The 20,866-nt window shown below is 53.7% G+C and overlaps 1 protein-coding gene across 1 annotated transcript in view; it reads right to left on the reverse strand.

Moving 5' to 3' along the window:
• Nucleotides 1-302: 302 nt before the first annotated feature.
• The window catches only part of NMRK1 (nicotinamide riboside kinase 1), a 665,849-nt gene continuing 645,285 nt past the window's right edge, over nucleotides 303-20,866 (reverse strand). The window contains exon 13 of the mRNA XM_069625832.1: nucleotides 303-483. The gene's annotated coding sequence lies outside the window, so the exon portion shown is untranslated. The remainder of the gene's footprint in view (nucleotides 484-20,866) is intronic.

The following is a 20,866-nucleotide window of genomic DNA, read 5'->3' on the forward strand; positions in this document are numbered from 1 at the left end:
CGTCAATAACAAAAGGAAGAAAGAGACCTATGTAAGGACCCTCGCGTCCCCTGCACAACCAGTTAACTGAGAACAGTCAAAATTTATCAAAATGTCACGCAAAATTCATAAGTAAATACAAGAGACCAATGATTAGTAGGTACTTTCAAGGGAAGTAAAAAGAATGTATTTAATAAATAATGCAATCAAACAAAAGAATACAGAGCTCTACGCGTTTCGGGTAATCCCCTTCATCAGGAGCTGTATTAGGTCATCAATTCTACAGATTCAATCTTCCATAACTATAAGGTAAACACAATATATTATATATATTAGCCAAATCTTTACTTATATTCCATACTTCAAACATATAAAGATGAATTCATCATTGAGGAAACCAAATTCCATATTGAGGGTCCCTATTCACCTGGATTCCAATGCTGAACAGTTCGAGCGAACCAGATAAATCCTCACCATTTAATCCACATCAAAAATTCATGCTATCTGTGGAAGAATTCAAAAACAAAACAAAATTGCTATTAGAAGTCCCACATTGTATACTTAAAGGCCATCATCAATTGGGGAACAAGAGATTCAGAATTCACAATAAATCTGAAATAGGGAGGAATCTCACCTAGAACTGACAAACAGCAGACAGGAACGTCCTGTCTCCCAGGTTAAGGGTCAAGACCATTGATCTAAATAGCCACACAAAACTCAATGTAAATATTTTACCTAAAAAAACACTGATTTTTACACAAGAAGTAACTAACAAATAAAGAGCAACAACGTAACACGAAAGCACATCCTCCTAACTATGAGGATATGTCATGTGTCTCTAAAGTGCAATGTCAGGTCAGGAATCGAATTTGAAAGAAACAACTGACGGGGTACAAACTGCTGGAATAACAAAAATATAGAAGGACAAGGTCACTATTATGGTCCATCTATTCTGTCCAATATCGGAATTAGTTAACCTCAATAAGCAGGAACCCTACTTACCACTCCAGCTGCGAGGTAACAGGACTTGTGAGTGTGATGAGAACAATTACAAATGTGGGCCACCCACGATGACCACCTTTTTAGAACTAAACATGACGTGTGACGTCATTGTGCTAGCGCAAGGATGTCATAATGTAAAGAATGCTCCATAATGGCGCGTTCTAGATTGCCAACTTGAAATGAGAGGTTTACAAATGATGCACAAAAGGCAAAAATTCAAAGACAATTAATAGTTGATATGCGGTGAACACCAAAGCCAACAAGTTAAAGAGTTAAGGGTCAGGTTAGAGGGATTGGACAACACTTCCTCATAAATAATCTGTCCCAGAGATATGCAATCCAATTGTATAAGGACTCTTCAATACAGTCACAAACTAATCATATCCAAATCATCTTGTAAAGCATTACTCCATGCATATATTGATTTCACGGATGTGCAGCGACATTCAGCGTGATGGTACATATCCAGTCTTAGTGGTTACAATTCCCGGATACAAATGGTCTCTGTGGGGGCTATGAAGACATATACCAAACGAATACTGGTTGTTAACAAGTATTGCATTGCAGACATAGGGGGTCATTATAAGCTGGCGGCAGCCGTGCTGGTATATACTGGCACTGCTGCTGCCGGAGTCATGAATTTACCGGTGCCCGGGAATGGGGCATTACAGCCCTGTCAGACCCGGTAATTGCCCATTCCCAGGCACCGGTAAATATTACTCCCCATTCCCATATGAGTCCTGTTGGACTCATATGGGACTCAAATGGGAATGGGGAGGACAGATGCACCAGCACCATTCATGAGTTCTGCGAGCGGGTGCCGTTCCGCCCACCAGGTCAGACCTGGCAGGCTGAAAGGCACCCCCTCGCAGAACTCGTAGTTTCCCGACCGGCAAACTTATAATGAGGCCCATAGTTTGGTATTAGTCACTGTTTAATTAAGGTAGATTATAAGAGGGCTCCCAAATAGTATTCTTTATTCATCCCTGTTGGGTACAGGCAATCCAATTTGTCAATCCATGCCAGTTTGCCTAGCTTTTTAGTCATGTTGCCACCTCTCAGAGGTTTATGTAAACCTCTAGTATTATGCAACGTAGCTGTCCCACTGTATGCCTCCTCTCTGTGAAATGCCTGGCAACTGGTGACTTGGTGTTTAAAGTTTTACAGGCCGATTCATGGAATAAATGTGCGCCGAAAATCCCGGCGCAGAGGGGCCAATACGTGCGCTGCGCCGAAAATCAGCGCAAAGCGCAGGGAAACCAGCGCACGTCGATTCATGGAAGTCCGTGCGCAAGAAAAGCAGAGGACGTGCGCCGAAAAAGCGCGCGGCGCAGGCCGGCGCACAGGTCAACCAACGTCGTGCGCCACGGCCACTGCGCCATCACTCCGAGCGCAGCGCACAGCTCTAAAGTAGGCGGAACACAGGGCGGGACACTCGGAATGGGGAATAAAATGGGGCACAACACTCGGAATGGGGAAGAATGTGGGCGGCACGGGGAAAGTTCAGGAGGCAAGTGCGCGGAACGCCCACACGCTCGCATACAACACGTATTCATGGAATAGAATAGGGCAAAAAAGCGCACGCTCAAAGCAGCGCACAGGCACAAACAGGCACAAACACGACCGCCACAAGAAAGCAGGCGGTAGCGTGTCTGCGCCTGCAAGAAATGTGCGCTAAAAGGCGCGCCAACAAATAGCACCTATATACAGACATGACCAATGTACAATACTGTTGCCCTCCTGGACAAATGACGTACAAAGGGGTACCCACAAACACAGACACGCGCAGAGAGAAAAAATAAACGTGTGCGTGCATACCGGGGTGCGCGGTAAGTTCCACACGCGATATGGGCTGGGCGGGTACGTGGATTGCAGGAGTGCGCGGGAAGTTGCACACGCGATATGGCAGGGAACGTGGATTCGAGGGGTGCGCGGGAAGTTGCACACGCGAAATGGCCGGGTACGTGGCTTTCAGGGGCGCGCGGGAAGTCCCACACGCGATATGGCAGGGAACGTGGATTCGAGGGGTGCGCGGGAAGTAGCACACGCGAAATGGCCGGGTACGTGGATTGCAGGAGTGCGCGGGAAGTTGCACACGCGATATGGCCGGGTACGTGGTTTTCAGGGGCGCGCGGGAAGTTCCACACGCGACATGGCCGGGTACGTGGATTACTGGGGCGCGCGGGAAGTTCCACACGCGATATGGCAGGGAACGTGGATTCGAGGGGTGCGCGGGAAGTTGCACACGCGAAATGGCCGGGTACGTGGATTGCAGGAGTGCGCGGGAAGTTGCACACGCGATATGGCAGGGAACGTGGATTCGAGGGGTGCGCGGGAAGTTGCACACGCGAAATGGCCGGGTACGTGGCTTTCAGGGGCGCGCGGGAAGTCCCACACGCGATATGGCAGGGAACGTGGATTCGAGGGGTGCGCGGGAAGTTGCACACGCGAAATGGCCGGGTACGTGGATTGCAGGAGTGCGCGGGAAGTTGCACACGCGATATGGCCGGGTACGTGGTTTTCAGGGGCGCGCGGGAAGTTCCACACGCGAAATGGCCGGGTACGTGGATTTCTGGGGCGCGCGGGAAGTTCCACACGCGATATGGCAGGGAACGTGGATTCGAGGGGTGCGCGGGAAGTTGCACACGCGAAATGGCCGGGTACGTGGCTTTCAGGGGCGCGCGGGAAGTCCCACACGCGATATGGCAGGGAACGTGGATTCGAGGGGTGCGCGGGAAGTTGCACACGCGAAATGGCCGGGTACGTGGATTGCAGGAGTGCGCGGGAAGTTGCACACGCGATATGGCCGGGTACGTGGTTTTCAGGGGCGCGCGGGAAGTTCCACACGCGAAATGGCCGGGTACGTGGATTCGAGGGGTGCGCGGGAAGTTGCACACGCGAAATGGCCGGGTACGTGGTTATCAGGGGCGCGCGGGAAGTTCCACACGCGATATGGCCGGGTACGTGGATTGCAGGAGTGCGCGGGAAGTTCCACACGCGAAATGGCCGGGTACGTGGATTACTGGGGCGCGCGGGAAGTTCCACACGCGATATGGCAGGGAACGTGGATTTGAGGGGTGCGCGGGAAGTTGCACACGCGATTTGGCTGTGAGCTCCCAGGCATTACCTGTACACCCTCCACGGCCCCTGCAGGCAGCACACACCACAGGGAACTACCCTGCACACCTGCTCATGTCTCCCACCACCCCCACCCCCAGCACTGTGGGCAACCTGCCAGCAGGCCCCCACCCATGGCCAACCCATGTCTCCCACCACCCCCACCCCCAGCACTGTGGGGAACCTGCCAGCAGGCCCCCACCCATGGCCAACCCATGTCTCCCACCACCCCCACCCCCAGCACTGTGGGGAACCTGCCAGCAGGCCCCCACCCATGGCCAACCCATGTCTCCCACCACCCCCACCCCCAGCACTGTGGGCAACCAGCCAGCAGGCCCCCACCCATGGCCAACCCATGTCTCCCACCACCCCCACCCCCAGCACTGTGGGCAACCTGCCAGCAGGCCCCCACCCATGGCCAACCCATGTCTCCCACCACCCCCACCCCCAGCACTGTGGGGAACCTGCCAGCAGGCCCCCACCCATGGCCAACCCATGTCTCCCACCACCCCCACCCCCAGCACTGTGGGCAACCTGCCAGCAGGCCCCCACCCATGGCCAACCCATGTCTCCCACCACCCCCACCCCCAGCACTGTGGGCAACCAGCCAGCAGGCCCCCACCCATGGCCAACCCATGTCTCCCACCACCCCCACCCCCAGCACTGTGGGCAACCTGCCAGCAGGCCCCCACCCATGGCCAACCCATGTCTCCCACCACCCCCACCCCCAGCACTGTGGGCAACCAGCCAGCAGGCCCCCACCCATGGCCAACCCATGTCTCCCACCACCCCCACCCCCAGCACTGTGGGCAACCTGCCAGCAGGCCCCCACCCATGGCCAACCCATGTCTCCCACCACCCCCAACCCCCCATCCACCTGGGGCACCCTCCACCAGGCCCCCACCCATGTCCCCCTGGCCCCTGGTCCTGACGATACACAATAATGGCAGTAATGACCAGCATACCCAGCACAAACACCCAGGCAAGGATTGCATGCACCCACATAGTGAATGCAATCACATGACACAACCCCAAAGGCAAGTAAGCAAAAGAACACATGTCCGCCACACACACACACACAATGGGTGCAAGTCAATGTCAAAACCCATATCATGGCATGTAAGAAACCAAAGAAAAAATGACACAAGTGTAAGATAATATCAAAATGTATTAAAAATAAAAATAAAGTAAACTCTGACAACTATCTGGTAAAGCAAATAAAAGGTCCATGTCCGGGAACAAAAATTAGAAACCAAAAAACAAAGGATAGAAAAATGAATAGATTTTGTCCAAAGTAAACACATGTAGAATGAAATGAAAGATAAACCATTACGACATGGTGTGACCAATATGAAAGTTAAAAAATTATTCTCACAAAAAATAACTATATTTACAGGATTGTTCAAGGGTCCATGAGCCCAACACCACAAATTAAACCTAATACTAACTATTTAAAAAAATATGTACAAAGAAGTGGCCATTGTCCAAGCGGTCCAAAAAAAAAAATTTAAATAAAGGAAACCTAGCACTAACTAACTAAAAAACTATATACAAAGGCAGCGGGCTAGTCCTGCGGCTCACTTGGTGATGCTGGCCAGGGCATCCTCGAACTCCACGTCAATGTCCTGGAGGCGGGACTCAGTCCTGGCCCCGAGGTCTCGCAGGGACAACCCCATGTGCTCTCCAAATTCCCTGCGAGCCTCCTCGAGGCACTCAGCCCGCCTCAATGCCTGATGCATGGAGATCTCCGCCCTGGCCATGGCGAGCCGCTCCTCTTCCGCCCGCTGCCGCTCCGCACCTATCCGCTGGCCAAACTCCTCCCACACGGAACACACCGCCATGCCAGGGTTGCCCTGCCCTCCGGCCGATGCCTGCCCCTCCGATCTTGATGGCCCTGAGCCATGATGCCTCCCACGTCGAGCCCGCTGCTGCCTGCGACGCCACTGCCTCTGCCAGCACGACGGCATCCAGGCTGATGGTAACCACCGACGCCGTCGTGCACGTGCCCTGCCCGATGATGCCGGCACATCTTCCATCTGCTGGGGTCCACTTGCTGTGTCGTCCACCCCTGCTGGACCTCCGACTCCCAACTGTGGCAGGGATGGGATCCCCACCGAGCTGGCTGCATTGGTCGGGGCAGGTCCACAGGGGGCCATGGTGGCATCTGGGCCGGAAGACGGCAAGGAGAACGACTGGTGGATAGCCTGCACAGAGGAGGAGAGGGCCGTCAGATTGGCCAACACATGCAGGAACCCCCCGAACATGGCCGATCCCAATTGGGCCACGTCGGCACGGTGCACTTCGTGATGACGTGCGTGCTCCTCCCGGGAAGCACGCACGGCATCACGAATCACAGCCGTGCGCATCGCGACCCCAATCAGGACCTGCTCCACGCGGCCAGGGGTTCCCACGGCCGCAGGTGGAGGGGAGTCAGTTGACATGGACATCCCCTCTACCTGCGGACGGGCCTGGGACGGGGCATCCCTGCTGGTGCATGGTGGTGCACTCACAGGGTCAGGGACAGCGACATGCACAGGCCCCTCCACGGTGACCTGTGCTGCCTCCTGCCCCTGGCCCTGGACTGCACCACTTGCACCAGCAGGGATGCTCCCACCAGGGCCCATGTGTGCACCAGTGTCGGCCTCCTCCTCCTCTGTGCAAACCACCAACCTGGATGGCTCCTCACCGTCTCCCGCCGTAGCAGGCCCCTGTGGGGGCTCACCCACCCCTTCCGCTGCAGCCGTGGGGGCATCCCCGCCGCCTTGCTCCACAGCGCCGTCTCCGCCCTCTTCTTCACTAGCCGCTGCGTAGAGGGAGACAAAGAACACAAGCATCAGGCTACTGTACAATGGTCCCCTAGACAGGAAGCAATAGCAGATGAGCAACCCTGTCAAAGTACACTTCCATCATGTCCCTCCACAACACATGGGTCAGTCCTGGCAAAACACACACAGTAACAGGCATGGTGCATGCCATGCACATTTCCATGCATGTCCAATTGACTCTTGAAACATTCAATGAAATGTAACTCACATGCATCATGGCTCATGCATATCACATGCACACACTACACCTCAGTCACATCCATCTGGCCACAATCACACCAAACACAGGCAAAACAAGGGTAAGGTGGGTGCGTCACTGAATCTGTGCATTGTCACACACATGAGTCATGCATCCATGGCATGCACAAGTCACAGACATGCAGGTCAGGCACACAGACATGGCTACCATATATGTACCTGGCATCAGCACCCATCCTCACCCCCATCCATGTCCAGGTACAGAGACTGGCATGCTCTCATGTCCCAAATCTGCATAGTGCTCCCCATGCCGCATTTCTACACATGCAACAACCATGTGGGTCACACATCACTGGTCGCACATGCATTACCATGATGTCCCAGCACACATACATGCATACATGGCACATGGCACACATACAGGCAAGTATCATAGAACCAGCACACCGCAACATGCCCTGTCTCACACAGTGATGCTTGGACACTTACCGCTCAACTCCAGACGGGTCTCCCTCTCAAGGATCTGGGCGTGGAGCGCTGGGCGTACGCGTTCCAGGACCCTCTTCTGGATGGAACTCATGTGGCCCCGGCCCCCCTCCACGAGGCGCCGGGCCTTCACAAGGGTCCTGGACCTCAAGTCCTCCCAGCGCTTCTTGATCTTCAAGACGTTGCGGGTTGCCACCCCCTCCGCGTTGATGGCAACCACACAGTCGGCCCAGATCCTCTCCCGTCCTTCCTTGCTGGCGCGGGACGATCCAAAGAGGGCATCATACTGCCCCAGGACATGCTCCACCAGGACACCAACTTCGGTGGCAGTGAAGCTGGTGCCCCTCTGCCCCTCTGGCCTGGGGTTGCCACTGGTGCCAGATGTAGAAGTGCCCGACATGGCAACCCCAGAGGCAGGTGTGGGTGGGCAACTGGGTCCTGGGGCTGGGCTGTGGAGCGATGTAATCCCAGTTGGGAGTCTTCAGTTCCAGCAGGGGTGGACACAGCAACTGGACCCCTGCAGATGGCTGATGTGCAGGCACCAAATGGCAGGGCACGGTGGCAGCAGGCAGGCAGGCAGGCAGCAGCAGATAGCACGTGGGAGGCTGCTCAGGGCACTTGGGGGGCAGTAACTCGGCCTTCGGGGCAGGAGCGTGGTGTTCCGTGTGTTTTCGGGTGGCCAGCTTGATACGGAGTGATTTGGCACGTGAAATTCCTGCACGTCAGCGTGAAATCCGAGGAAAGGCCCTTAGCGCGTAAGTGCGTCAGCACGCATACGCGATTCTATTGGACCAGAGTCCCTCATCGCGTAAGCGCGTCTGACGTGATCCGCACGGGCGTTCCCCACTCAGCACGTGAAGACGAGCACACGTGGAAATCCTGCACGTCAGAGTGTCATCGCGTGTAATTGGCCAAAAGTGCGCGTACACGCCATTGGCCTATGTACGTGTATTTCATCGCGTGTAATTGCCCAAAAGTGCGCTTACACGCCATTGGCCTATATACGTGTATTTCAGGGGCGCGCGGCCACTTACACAGCCAAGTACGTCAGCGCACCTGTATGCCTGCAGCGTGGGAATTTCCACACGCGATTGGAGTGGGAACCCGATTCCAGGGGTGCGAGGCTCACACGCTGCCTACTACAAGCGCAAGGCATTAATTTGCGCACTTTTCAATAAACAAGCCAGATGCCAGGATGAACATACCGTTCCTAGCAGCAGTGGCAGTGGGCTACCAAAGGAGGATGAGGAGGAGAGTCAGGGCCAGAATATTCACACCCAGAACCAGCCTATTCGGGATGCCTGATGACCAGGTGTATGGGAGGTACAGGTTTCCAGCACACATCATACTGGACCTGGTCAGTGAGTGGGAGGATGACCTCACATCACCCACCCTGTGCTCCCAAGCACTCAGCCCCCTGCAGAAGGTCCTGAATGTACTGCACTTCTTGGCCACTGGATCCTTTCAGCGGACAAGTGCCATAGTGGGTGGTGTGTCACAGGCCACGCAGTCACGCTGCCTACACCAGGTCTTGAACATCATCACTGCACGGCCTTCAGTCCGCAGGCACATATATCTCCCCAGGACTCATGCAGAAAGGCGGACGTGCATCCAGGAATTCTATGGTGTGGCTCAATTCCCCAAAGTGCTTGGTGCAATTGACTGCACACATGTGGCTCTACGTCCACCCAGGGCAACAGAGCACATCTATAGAAACCGCAAGCACTGGCATTCCATCAACGTGCAAGTTGTATGCAATGCCAAGGGAATAATCACATCAGTATATGCCAACTATCCCGGGTCCACCCACGACAGCTTCATCTACAGAATGTCTACACTATGCCGGGACCTGGAGGCTGGCCAGCATGGAGATACATGGCTGCTTGGTGAGCATGAATGCCACTGCACATGCATGCATGTCAGATACTGGGTCATGACACAACACCACTAATGATACCCATCACCACCTCCGCAGGGGACAGTGCCTACCCTATCAGCCCCCACATGATGACCCCAATCCGGAACCCCACCACGCCACCCCAGGTAAGGTACAACACAGCCCACATTGCTACACGGGGCATAGTGGAGCGCACATTCGGAGTGCTCAAGTCACGCTTTCGCTCCCTTGACCGTTCTGGCGGGCAGCTGTTATATGCTCCCCGAATAGTGTGCAGGATCATAGTGGCAGCATGTGTCCTGCACAACGTTGCAACACGCCGGGGCCTGCCCGTGGACATGGTGGTGCCCCCACATCCACAACCACATGCACGCCCGCTGCGCATGGGAGGGGAAAGGGCACGGGGGGAGGCAGCCCGTACGCAACTGGTGGCCAACTTCTTCACCTAGGAATCACAGTGCTGGCTAGTGCACACTGCTCTGGCACATACCATCTGACAATCAATGATGACTCTACCTGACAATGTCTGAAAAGTACTTGACAATGAACTGTCAGATACACATCAGCCTGAGATTGTTAACATGGAAGTGTCAATATGTGTGCACCCCTAGCTACACATACACCAGCTATGCATCACAACGCAAAGACACAACTCCATCATTCTAAAATGCATTGCCACAGGCGATTCACTACATGACAACATTGCCATGTCACCCACTCCCTTCACAGTCCCGCCACTGAGGACACCATGTCATGGTATGTGACAGCAAACAAACTGGCCATCACAACATGACACCAGTGTCACAAATAGCAGTGCCCCAAATGGAACATAGCCGCACTTGAGCAGCTAACCGCCCTGGAGCCACTACTACACACCTGTGTAAGAGTAATTTCTATCAAATTACACACCAACCCACCCTGAAGCCCACCCAAACAAGACACATTGCATGTAATCAATGGTAGTCTCATTACCTGATTCAGCTGGTATGTCCTCACCGTCCAGATGTACAGTGATGGCGCCATGCAAAAGTGTCAGTGCACATCTACCGACATGTAGTGTGACTCCAGAGAGTATGCCCTTGTGAAGATCTGTGTGAAATACCTGCAAAACATGAGCAACATATGTAAGTAGAGGCACATATCATACCATCATGCATAGTTAGGTGCAACAACAATGAACACTATGAATGTCTACACAGTATTGACTATGGACTGGCCAACAGCTCATGGGAGTCCAATGTCACCGTGTAATTTGCTGTCACTTGGGCACACCCTTTGCAAGCCCATGGAAAGGGAAGCAGGAGGGGTGTGGATGTCTGCTACCCAAGCATCGAAACCAAACTCAGGACAAGCCTGCATGTGCCCAGCCACAATACAGTGTATGCCCAGGTACCCACACAAGGCAACACTCTTGCAAAATAAAAATGAAAAAGAGAAAAAATGGCCATGAAAGGGCCGGCGGGGGGGGGGGGGGCCACCTATGAGGTCCGAGGACAGGATGCACGCCACAATCCACCTGTGTGGATCATGGGAAAGGAAAACACCCCATAGGCTCGTGGCCCACACGGCTACTCTGTTGTGGGAGATGAGTCGCTATGGCTCTGCCCAGACCCTGCAGCTGACTCTGGAGGTGGGGGAGCTGCCTCAGAAGATGGTGTGACAATGGGAGGCAGCCCACGTAAAGCACGAGTTTGCTCCTCCATGGCTGCAAGCAGGCGGGTCTGGTAGTTCTGGTTCTGGGTTATAATCATGCGGAGGTCCCCATGCAGTAACTCCCGGGATGACCTGACCTCCGCACGAGTTGCCTGCATCTCGGCCGAGAGCGTCCGTGTCAGACGCTCCAGCTGCTCCTCTGTCCTTCTATGGGATGAAGCCTCAAGCTCTAACAGGGTCGACCTGAGGTGACGGAGTTCTTCCCTCAGGGCTTCCCTGTGGCGCTGGGACTCCATGGAAAGTGATTCCCCCAGAGTCGCCAGTGCCGCCCGCCTGTCCATGTTGGACGCCAACATATCCTCCCTGTGTGCCTGGCAGATGGACTCTGTAGCCTGCTCCAGTCGCTCCATCAGCCTTTCTGGGGGGACAATGGAAGTGGCCACCCTATCCATGGCCTGTGCAATCATCTCGGATGATGCTGCCTGTTGGGTGGCCATACCGTAGATGGATTGCTCCCATACGGTATTGCCAGGTGGCATACGGCCACCACGTTGACGGGCACCACACCTGCCTGGGGCAAGGCGGACTGCGCCTTGCTGTGCCGGCAAGGCCTCAGGCTGCAGGACTGCATTCCCTCTCTGATCTGCAGCCCCAGGAACAGGATCAGAGATTGGGTGGTGTGGCCCTGCATCCGTAACCACCTGAGGCTGATCTGCCGACACTGACATCCCCATTGAGGCCAATGGCCTGGCTGCAGGTGGGTCGGACAGAGGAGATTCTCTCCCAAGAACACTCACCTGCGACTGCACATAGGTGTCATCCTCCGAGTCTACACCTGAATACTGCTCGGGGGAGGAACCCCCAGAGACACCCCTCGACAGCACGGCCTGCAGCACTTGTGGGTTTTCACCCACAAACACACCACGTCCCTCACTTGTGGTAGGTCGGCCCGGGTTGCCCTCCTGGGACGGCTCCACCACCACATCCCCAGCATCAACAAGTGCTTCGTCCCCTGCAAAGACATGAAAGAGAAAAATGGAAACAGGCATTAGCACCATGGCATGCAACAAGGGCTGATGAACAACATAGGCAGTAGTCCTACGACACATGTCCTACATGACTGGGAGTCCTCCTATGCATTCACCATCACTGGGTCTGTAGGGGAGGCTCAGGGCATACTATGTACTGATTGGAGAGCAACGCCTGCTCACCTTGATGCCTAGCACTGCCATCACACATTGGGCGGTGATTGCCATGTCAAAGGCACATGCCATCACACACATGGCATGTGACATAGCCACCAAGTGAAGAGGGAGAGGAGGGCTACTTTTTTGGATTTCTACCACTCTGGTCCTGACATTGCATCGTCACATCAATTAGTATACATGTTGTACATGGATCTGCTAGTCCAAATTGGCAACGATGCACAGTGCCTTGTCTAGATCAACATAATGCAGTAAACTTTGTGATTCCACCTCCCCAACACCTGTAACGGAATAATTTTGCATTCGTGAAGCACCGGTCAAGTAATGTTTGTAGGTGCAGCGGAGCACTGAGGGGTGGTGGGGCAGAAGGGGATGCCAGTCAACAATACTACTGGTGCTGGTGTCATTCATGTCACGCAAGTGCAGGGGTGGGTGGCACAATGAAGTGCAAGGGGGAGTGGCGGCTGGAAGTGCTGTACAAGGTAAGTAGGACTTGACGTCAAGGGCAGATGGTGTTAGGCGCAGACAAGTGCTGGGGGGGTGGCCTATAGGGGTACAGAGACAATCATGCTGTGCTGTGGGCTCGGAGGGGACAGGGGAGGTACACACTGCCTCTGGCTCGGCAAGGTCCTTTCAGATTTCTATGTGTCCTGCAGAGTTGTCACATGCCGCAGATATGTGCCCTTGGATTGGGGATCTCATCTTGGTGAGAAGGGTGAGGCGCTATTGCCTTTGGAGCATGTGGCAGGCCAGTTTGCCAGAGGATGGCCATGATGCAGGACATTCCCTCTCTGCCACCCGGCACCTGTGGTTTGGGTTCCCAAGATCCGAGTCATGCCAGGACTCTGCATTGGCATGGGGCTTCAGACAGGTGGTCATGACCGTGGCTAAGACATCCAGTGTACCTGACATGGAGTGGAGCATGGAGTGGGCCCTGTCAGGATGGGAGTGAGCCTAAGGGGGAGCTGGATGGGGGGGACATTTTGGCAGCATGAGCCTCGACTGACACACACTTCATGGGTCGGAATACCGAGAAGGTGTGTGACAGTGGTGAGGGTGGCTTTGCCTGTGGGGTGTTGAGGGTGAGCTGGGAGGAGAGGAGAATGTGATCACTCCAGGAGAGAGGAGTGCAGAGATGGACGGAGAGGGGAAAGTCAGATGAGATCAGAGCATCAAGAGTGTGCCCTGCAGAATGAGTAGGGACAGACGGGAGTCTAGAGGGTGAGAGGGAGTTGCTGAGGTCACAGAAAGGTCACGTGGGGGCGTCAACAGGCATGCAGGTGGATGCGTACCGCACCAAGGATGAGGAATTCTGTGTCTGGGGACATGAGTGAGGAGGAGAGGTGAGGACACTCAGAAAGGAAGTAGTACATTTGACCAGTTTTCCCAGACACAGTACGCACTGTTTGGAATGTCAAGGTGTGGTGGACAGAAACCTCACACAAGCCATTCCAGAGTGGAGTAGGTCTAAGTAGGTGTGACAGTGGCAGGAATACCCTCAGGGAAGCCAAGGGCACACCCCCCCTGCACAGTAGTGGCGGGCCAAGGAGAGGGTCAAGGATGCAGACAGAGCTGGCCGTCAGACATGTTTCCATGAGACCAAGGATGTCAAGGTGCATAACCTCATGTAAGTGACAGTTATCGGAGGAATGCCTGATGCAGCCGCAGTGAAAGGAGTGTAATTGTGGAGGAGGTTGACAGCCTTGTAGGACTTACGGGGAGTGCTAGAGATCAGAGGTGCCGCATGTGTAGGAGTTGGAGTGGGAGGCGGAGAAGGTTCATGGGAGGGTGCAGGGAGGCAGTGCAGGATTGATGAGGAGAGAGGAGGGGGGACAGCAGGAGAGGTAAGGAAGTTGATGAGATGTGGGTAGCATTTCTCAAGGAGATTGAGGTTGGCCTAAGGGCCTTGGACTGAGACGCTCCCATTACCATGCACATCATTAGTGGTATCTGAGGATTGGAAGGAGGCCAGGAGTACACCCCAACGGGTCCCACCTATGATGGTGGAAGAGGAGCAAGGAGAGAGGACAGGGACCATGTGAAGGGTCTATGGGACAGGCAAAGGCATGTATGAGCAGATGTCAGTGAGAGTTAGCTTAGAGTAGGCTCAGATGCACTGGTCAGCAATAGGGTGGGTCGCATTGGAGGGCAGGCTGCCCTCATTTGACTTTTGGCAAGCAGGTGTCGTGCGTAGGGCACGATGGTCTGAACTGTAGAAGTCATGGAAGATAGACCATGAAGAGCAGCATGGAGTGTGAGGGAATGGGGCTCGAAACCAGACGGTACCAAAGGACCCAGGAAGGAGGTGGATGTCAAGGCTACATCCACATTATGACTGCATGTTGGTAGGCATTAATATACAGAGGACGCATTAGCATGTGGTATCATTGCATGTCAGGCATGTGAAGATGAAACTTTAATGGCTGGGGGAAAGGAGAGGAATGGTATGTAAGACATCAGATGAATAGACAGGGGAGTATGAGCAACAATGTAGTGACAAAATTACTAATCAAGGGCAACTTCCATGGTGTTGGCCCATATGTGCACTGTTGCCAGTAGGGATAGTGCTGTGGCCAGATGGTGTTGCACTGAACATACTGGATGAGGCACATGGGTGCCACTGTCAACTCTGCCACACACCCCCTTGACAGGCACCCAACATGAATGCTTCACACACACACCATGCACATGGATGATACACACATGCATGTGCACTCACCGGATGATGCCTCGTAATCAGGGAGGTCTCCCACACCTTGGAGTTGTCCCTCGGTGACGTAGGATCCAGCTACGGACTCGTGTGGTGTGAGTTCTATTTCCTGTGCTGGGGACCCACCTCCAGTCACCAAGGTTGCGGCATGACTTGAGGCCAGCTTATCCTTTGCCCTGCGCTTAAGGTCATTCCAGCGCTTCTGGCAATCACTAGCTGTGCGCCTCACTACTCCAAGGGCACTTATTCTGTCAGCAATGGTCTGCCAGTGTGCCTGGCGTCTGGCATGTGTGGTCTTGGACCCTGCAACGATGACCATTTCCCTATCATGATCTGACACATACTGAACAAGTGCATTAAGTTCGGCGTCTGTGAAGCTTGGCTTCCTTGATGGGCCGGACTGTGCAGCCGTGTCTGGGGCATCAGCCTGTGCCGGACGTGCACTCTTCCTCTTGCGCTTGGAAGGGGGTGGGGATCCAGAGTGTCCTACGCCGCTGTGGACACTAGGGGCAGGAGCCGTGGTGGACTCTGTACTGGGTGTGTGTGATTGCCCACTCAGCATGGGAGTAGGTGCAGGCATTGGGGGTAGTGGGATGGGGTCAGGCCTGATCTGAGGTGCATGAACTAGGACCGACACAGTCTTGGCAGGGTGTATGAGAGGTGGGGTGGATTGAGCCACACCCTGGCTACGGGGGCCAGCAGATGACCTATCTGGCATAGATGCGCGTGCCCTGATGACACCAATGTGCACCGGTGCACGTACAGTGGACCTGCTGACCTGGATGTCAGCGATGGAATCACCCTCGGACAGGTCTGGTGCCACAATGGCCTGGTCCGACATGGGCTGATCAGGGTTGGTATCAGCCACATGACTCTCAACTGGGGGGGGGGGGGGGGGGGGGGGGGGCATGGGTGTCCCTGACTGTTCCTCCAGACTGGGGGGAACAGGGGCGCCCTGCAAGTCACAACCACGTCCCCTGTTGGATCCTCCACGGCCACCACGTGTGGCTCGGCCACCTTTGCCACCCTTACGGCTTGCACGCCTCCCAACCATGGCACTGATGGTATTGTGCGTATGGGAGTGGGTGTGCACAATTGTCCTGGGCAATTGGGTGTCAAAGGGGTTGGGTACCAGATGGTATTCGTACCCTAGTGCAGTGGCAAGGCTATATGACACCCCTGGGGAAAGATGACGGGTCACGCAACGCACAGGCACCCCAAAAAAGTTAAGGAACGTGCACAATACCCCTCCTAGACCACGTGTGCTGATGGAAAACCCTGCACTACGCTGTGGCATCCAGTAACACAATGAACGTATGCGTGTCACACGCGGCCTAGATTGACCTCTGAAGGGGTAGGCTACACACGGGGCAAGCACAGATGTTAGATACGTGCGTGACTCACCGTCTGCCAGGTAAAAGAGCGTGAAAAAATAGCACTTTTGGTTGGCAACACCCCCGCCAAAAGAAGAGGTGTACGCTGTCTGAGGAGACAGGACAACTGTAGAAGGGGACACTGTTTGAGGGAACAGGCCCAGGGAAACCAGTACAAGAGGAAAAAGAGAAAAGAGCTGTCAGAGGTAACAGGGAGTACGAACTGGAAACGCCGTGAAGTAAATCGCGTGTGAAACGACAAGAAGTACCGAATTCACCCACTCGCTCTCCACGAAAAGCACGTACAAGGAAATAGTGTTCAACACTACCTTTTATACAGGCCCACACGTACATCGTCACTTACGGCGTGTACGTGCTTGGCCCATTTTCACCAATCACACGCTTTGGCACTCCTGCGTGTAGGTATCTTTTCACCAATCACACGCTTTGTCACTCCTGCATGTGGATCCTTTTTCACCAATCACGCGCTTCGACACTCCTGCGTGTAGCTCACTTTTCACCAATCACACGCTTTGTCACTCCTGCATGTGGATCCTTTTTCACCAATCACGCGCTTCGACACTCCTGCGTGTCGCTCACTTTTCACCAATCACACGCTTTGACACTGCACGTGCAGGTAACTATTGACGCACATATGCTGGTGACGGGTTTTCGCGCGATGCGGGTTTTCGCGCGATGAGTGTGGGGTTTTCTGGTGCAAAATCACTCCCTATCAGGCTGTCCACGCGTTCTAACACGAAAGACCACGCTCCTGGCCAGGAGGCCGAATTTAAGTCCCCAAGAACCCTGAGCACGCTCCCACCTGCCATCGGCTGCTGCCTGACTGCCTGCTGGCCACGTGCCCCACAGTGCTGGTGGGTGGGGGTGGTGGGAGACATGGGTGGGGGCCTGGTGGAGGGTGCCCCTGGTGGATGGGGGTTGGGGTGGTGGGAGACATGGATGGGGGCCTGATGGCAGGTGCCCCTGCACTGCTGGGGGGTGGGGGTGGTGGGAGACATGGGTGGGGGCCTGGTGGAGGGTGCCCCGGGTGGATGGGGGTGCAGGGGGACATGATCAGGTGTGCAGGGTAGTCCACTGTTTTGTGGGCTGCCTGCAGGGGCCGGGGAGGGTGTACAGGGTACACCTGTGGGGGCCCACCCAGCCTATTCGCATGTGATAATTCCCACGCACCCCTGTGATACACGTACCCTGGCCAATCGCGTGTTGAACTTCCCGCTACCCCTGTAATACACGCACCCTGCCTGTTCGCGTGTGATGATTCCCGCGTACCCCTGTAATACACGTTCCCTGGCCTATCGCGTGTTCTACTTCACGCGTCCCCCTGTAATACACGTTCCCTGGCCCATCGCGTGTTGAACTTCCCGCTACCCCTGTGATACACGCATCCTGGCTGTTCGCGTGTGATGATTCCCGCGTACCCCTGTGATGCACGTTCCCTGGCCTATCGCGTGTTCTACTTCACGCGTCCCCCTGTAATACACGTTCCCTGGCCCATCGCGTGTTGGACTTCCCGCTAACCCTGTAATACACGCACCCTGGCTGTTCGCGTGTGATGATTCCCGCGTACCCCTGTGATTCACGTTCCCTGCCTAGTCGCGTGTAGTACTTCCCGCGTACTCCTGATTTGGAGATTGCCCGCTTTGCTTTCCTTGTTTGCCTGCCCTGTGAAGTGGTCCGGGGTTAGCGCAGCCCTTAGCGATGATTTAGCGCTTTTGATGGCTTTTCCGTGCGCGAGGGCGTTCTTGGGGGCGTTACTGGCGCTGCTGCAGGCTCGCTGCGATTCTCTGCGCCACGGCTGTTTTGGGAGCTTGAAATCCATGAATACGCTGTGCGCGGAAATCTGTTTTAGCGCACGTGCCTGGCGCAGACTATCGCAGGCGCACGCTGTGCGCCAGCCGCGTGCGCTACTTGTGCGCTGGATTCTATGAATTAGCCTGTTAATGTTACTCTTGTGTTCATTCTATCTTTCCTTTGCGCGCCTCGTAGTCTGCCCTACATAGTAGATGCCACATGGGCAACTGAGTCCAATCTCTCAATTTCAAAGAGCCCTTTAGAAGATAGGATAGGAGGAACATCCGGTTAAAAGCATTACAAAAGAGTGAAAATTGGAAGATTGTAAGGCTCTTAGAAGCATAGGAAAGAGCATACTGCTGGTGAGAGTGAACACCAATTGTATATAAGGTTGTAGAAGGAGTAGTAGCGCCTGATTAAGTTCTATGGATGTTTGCCAGTGGTGAGAGAACAAAACATGTTAGGCATTCTTTTTGTTTGGTAGATCCATAACATTGTGTTTTAACAACATTTGTGAATTGTGTATGAAGATATGTTGTACATAGGAATGAGGATGTATTAGGATTAAGCACTTTAACATTATAGCACACTAGATCTTGGGATTGGGTTTAGGCTATGTGTTGTAGAATAATGTGATGTTTATGTCGTTTAAATGTATTTTGATACTTTTTTTGTTGAACCTTAGCATACAATGGTGTTCTAGTATCTGCAGAATTCATTGTTTTTTCTAATTAAAATGGATATGAGTAAAACAAATGTTTATATCATCCTATTTCTATCAGTCCAGTTCTCCAAGCTGGACCTGAACAAGGGCTATCACCAGCTGGTTCTAAGCCCGGAGAGCCGTTACATTATGACTTTTGTAACCAACCTTGGTTTGTATAGGTACAAGCGATTGAGCTTTGGAGTCTCGTCGTCATCGGAAATATTCCAGAATGTCATACACAGCATCATAAAACACATTTCCGAATTGCATCATGATGGCACACTTTCAAGAGCATGCATTGTGTTAGAAGCAGCCACCCTCACATTGAATCGAGATAAGTGTGAATTTCGAACACAGGAAAGTCACCCTGCTATGGCCTCAGGCTAATGTGACGGTTGAACGTTTTATGGCCAACTTGAAAAGAGCGCTCCAAATATCTCACTTGACAGGACAGCCATATGAACCGGTATTACATCAGTTTTTGCGAGACTGCCAGAGCACACAACACAGCTGCACAGGGAAGTGGCCTGCAGAGGTAATGTTTGGCTGAAGCATTCGTACACGGTTGCCACAACAGGCTGACATCTCTGAGAAATATGTGAAAGATGATGCCATAAGAGCCAAGGACGTAGCAGCCAAGGAAAAGATGAAACACTGTGCTGACACCAGGAGGAGGGCTTGGAACTTTTCCCTGATGCTTGGGGATGTGGTTGTGGTGAAGCAACCCAGAACCAACAAGCACAATGACGCATTCCACGAGGACACATTGATCATCAGAGACAAAGTCTCCATGATCACTGTAGAAGGAGACCAGCGCAAGGTGATGCAAAACTCGTCACACTTTAAGAAACTGTCAAGAACTGACTCGTCATGACAGAGCAGCAGTCCTGACCATGAGCATGCATGCTCCTCTGACGAATCCTATAAAGGCGATGGTGAGTACTCTGATTGGGCCGAGCAAGATGACCCAGTGTTTGCATAAGGCGTAAAACAGTCAGAGTTGAGATGCCAACGAACTCAAAGGGCAAGAATAAGGCCACAGAGACACATTGAAGAAATGAGGTAGCAAGACACTGTTGATACTTAAATTGGGGGTGGGGCGTTGTAGCGTCGGGACACACAGGAATTGTAGTATTTGGGCGGGGTGGGATGTAACGTGGGTGCAAGGAAGGAAGTTCAGTTGAAGTTGTATGAGGAATAAAGATGGCGCATGCATCCCGGAGTATGTGGGCCTCATTCCGACCCTGGCGTTAACCAAGGCGCTATTAGCGCCTTGGTTGACGCCGTTATTTTTCCGACTCCGCCATGGTGAATGGTGGAATTACCGCCCCATTCCAAGGTTGGCGGGGTCGGTAATTCCCCATTCACCAAGGGCCCTTCCCCATTCCCATTTTTGCCCCATAGGGCTCAATGGGAATGGGGAAGGCGCTAATTACGGCACCGTAAATTACGGTGCCATAATTAGCTCCTAGGTCCCTTTGCAGGTTGGTTTTTTAACACCTGCAAAAAGCAGGCGTTAAGTACCAACCCGCAAAGGGAACTCGGAATAGGGCGGTAAGGGTTTAACGGCACCGGTCTCGTTACCGGTGACCGTTAACCCTTACCGCCCTACTTGGAATGACCCCCTATGTGTTCTATATGAATATACATGCATACCTGCCAACATTCTAAAGCACTGGATGAGAGGGAGATTCTGTCAGAAATATTGTGAGGAATTCATTTTCCCATACGAATGCACACATTGGGTCTCATTACAAGTATGCCGGTCCGTAAATAGTGGTGCCGGTCCCTCCGTACCAGCGCCTTTTTTCCGGTCTGGCATACACTGAGTTACGATGCAACTAACACCGTTAGCGCAAGTGACCCACCGTATCCGGCAACACCGTTCCTGGAATCTGTGGAG

This window comes from Ambystoma mexicanum, chromosome 6p, assembly GCF_040938575.1.
Source record: "Ambystoma mexicanum isolate Mex_15411 chromosome 6p, UKY_AmexF1_1, whole genome shotgun sequence".
Taxonomy (NCBI): Eukaryota; Metazoa; Chordata; class Amphibia; order Caudata; family Ambystomatidae; genus Ambystoma; species Ambystoma mexicanum.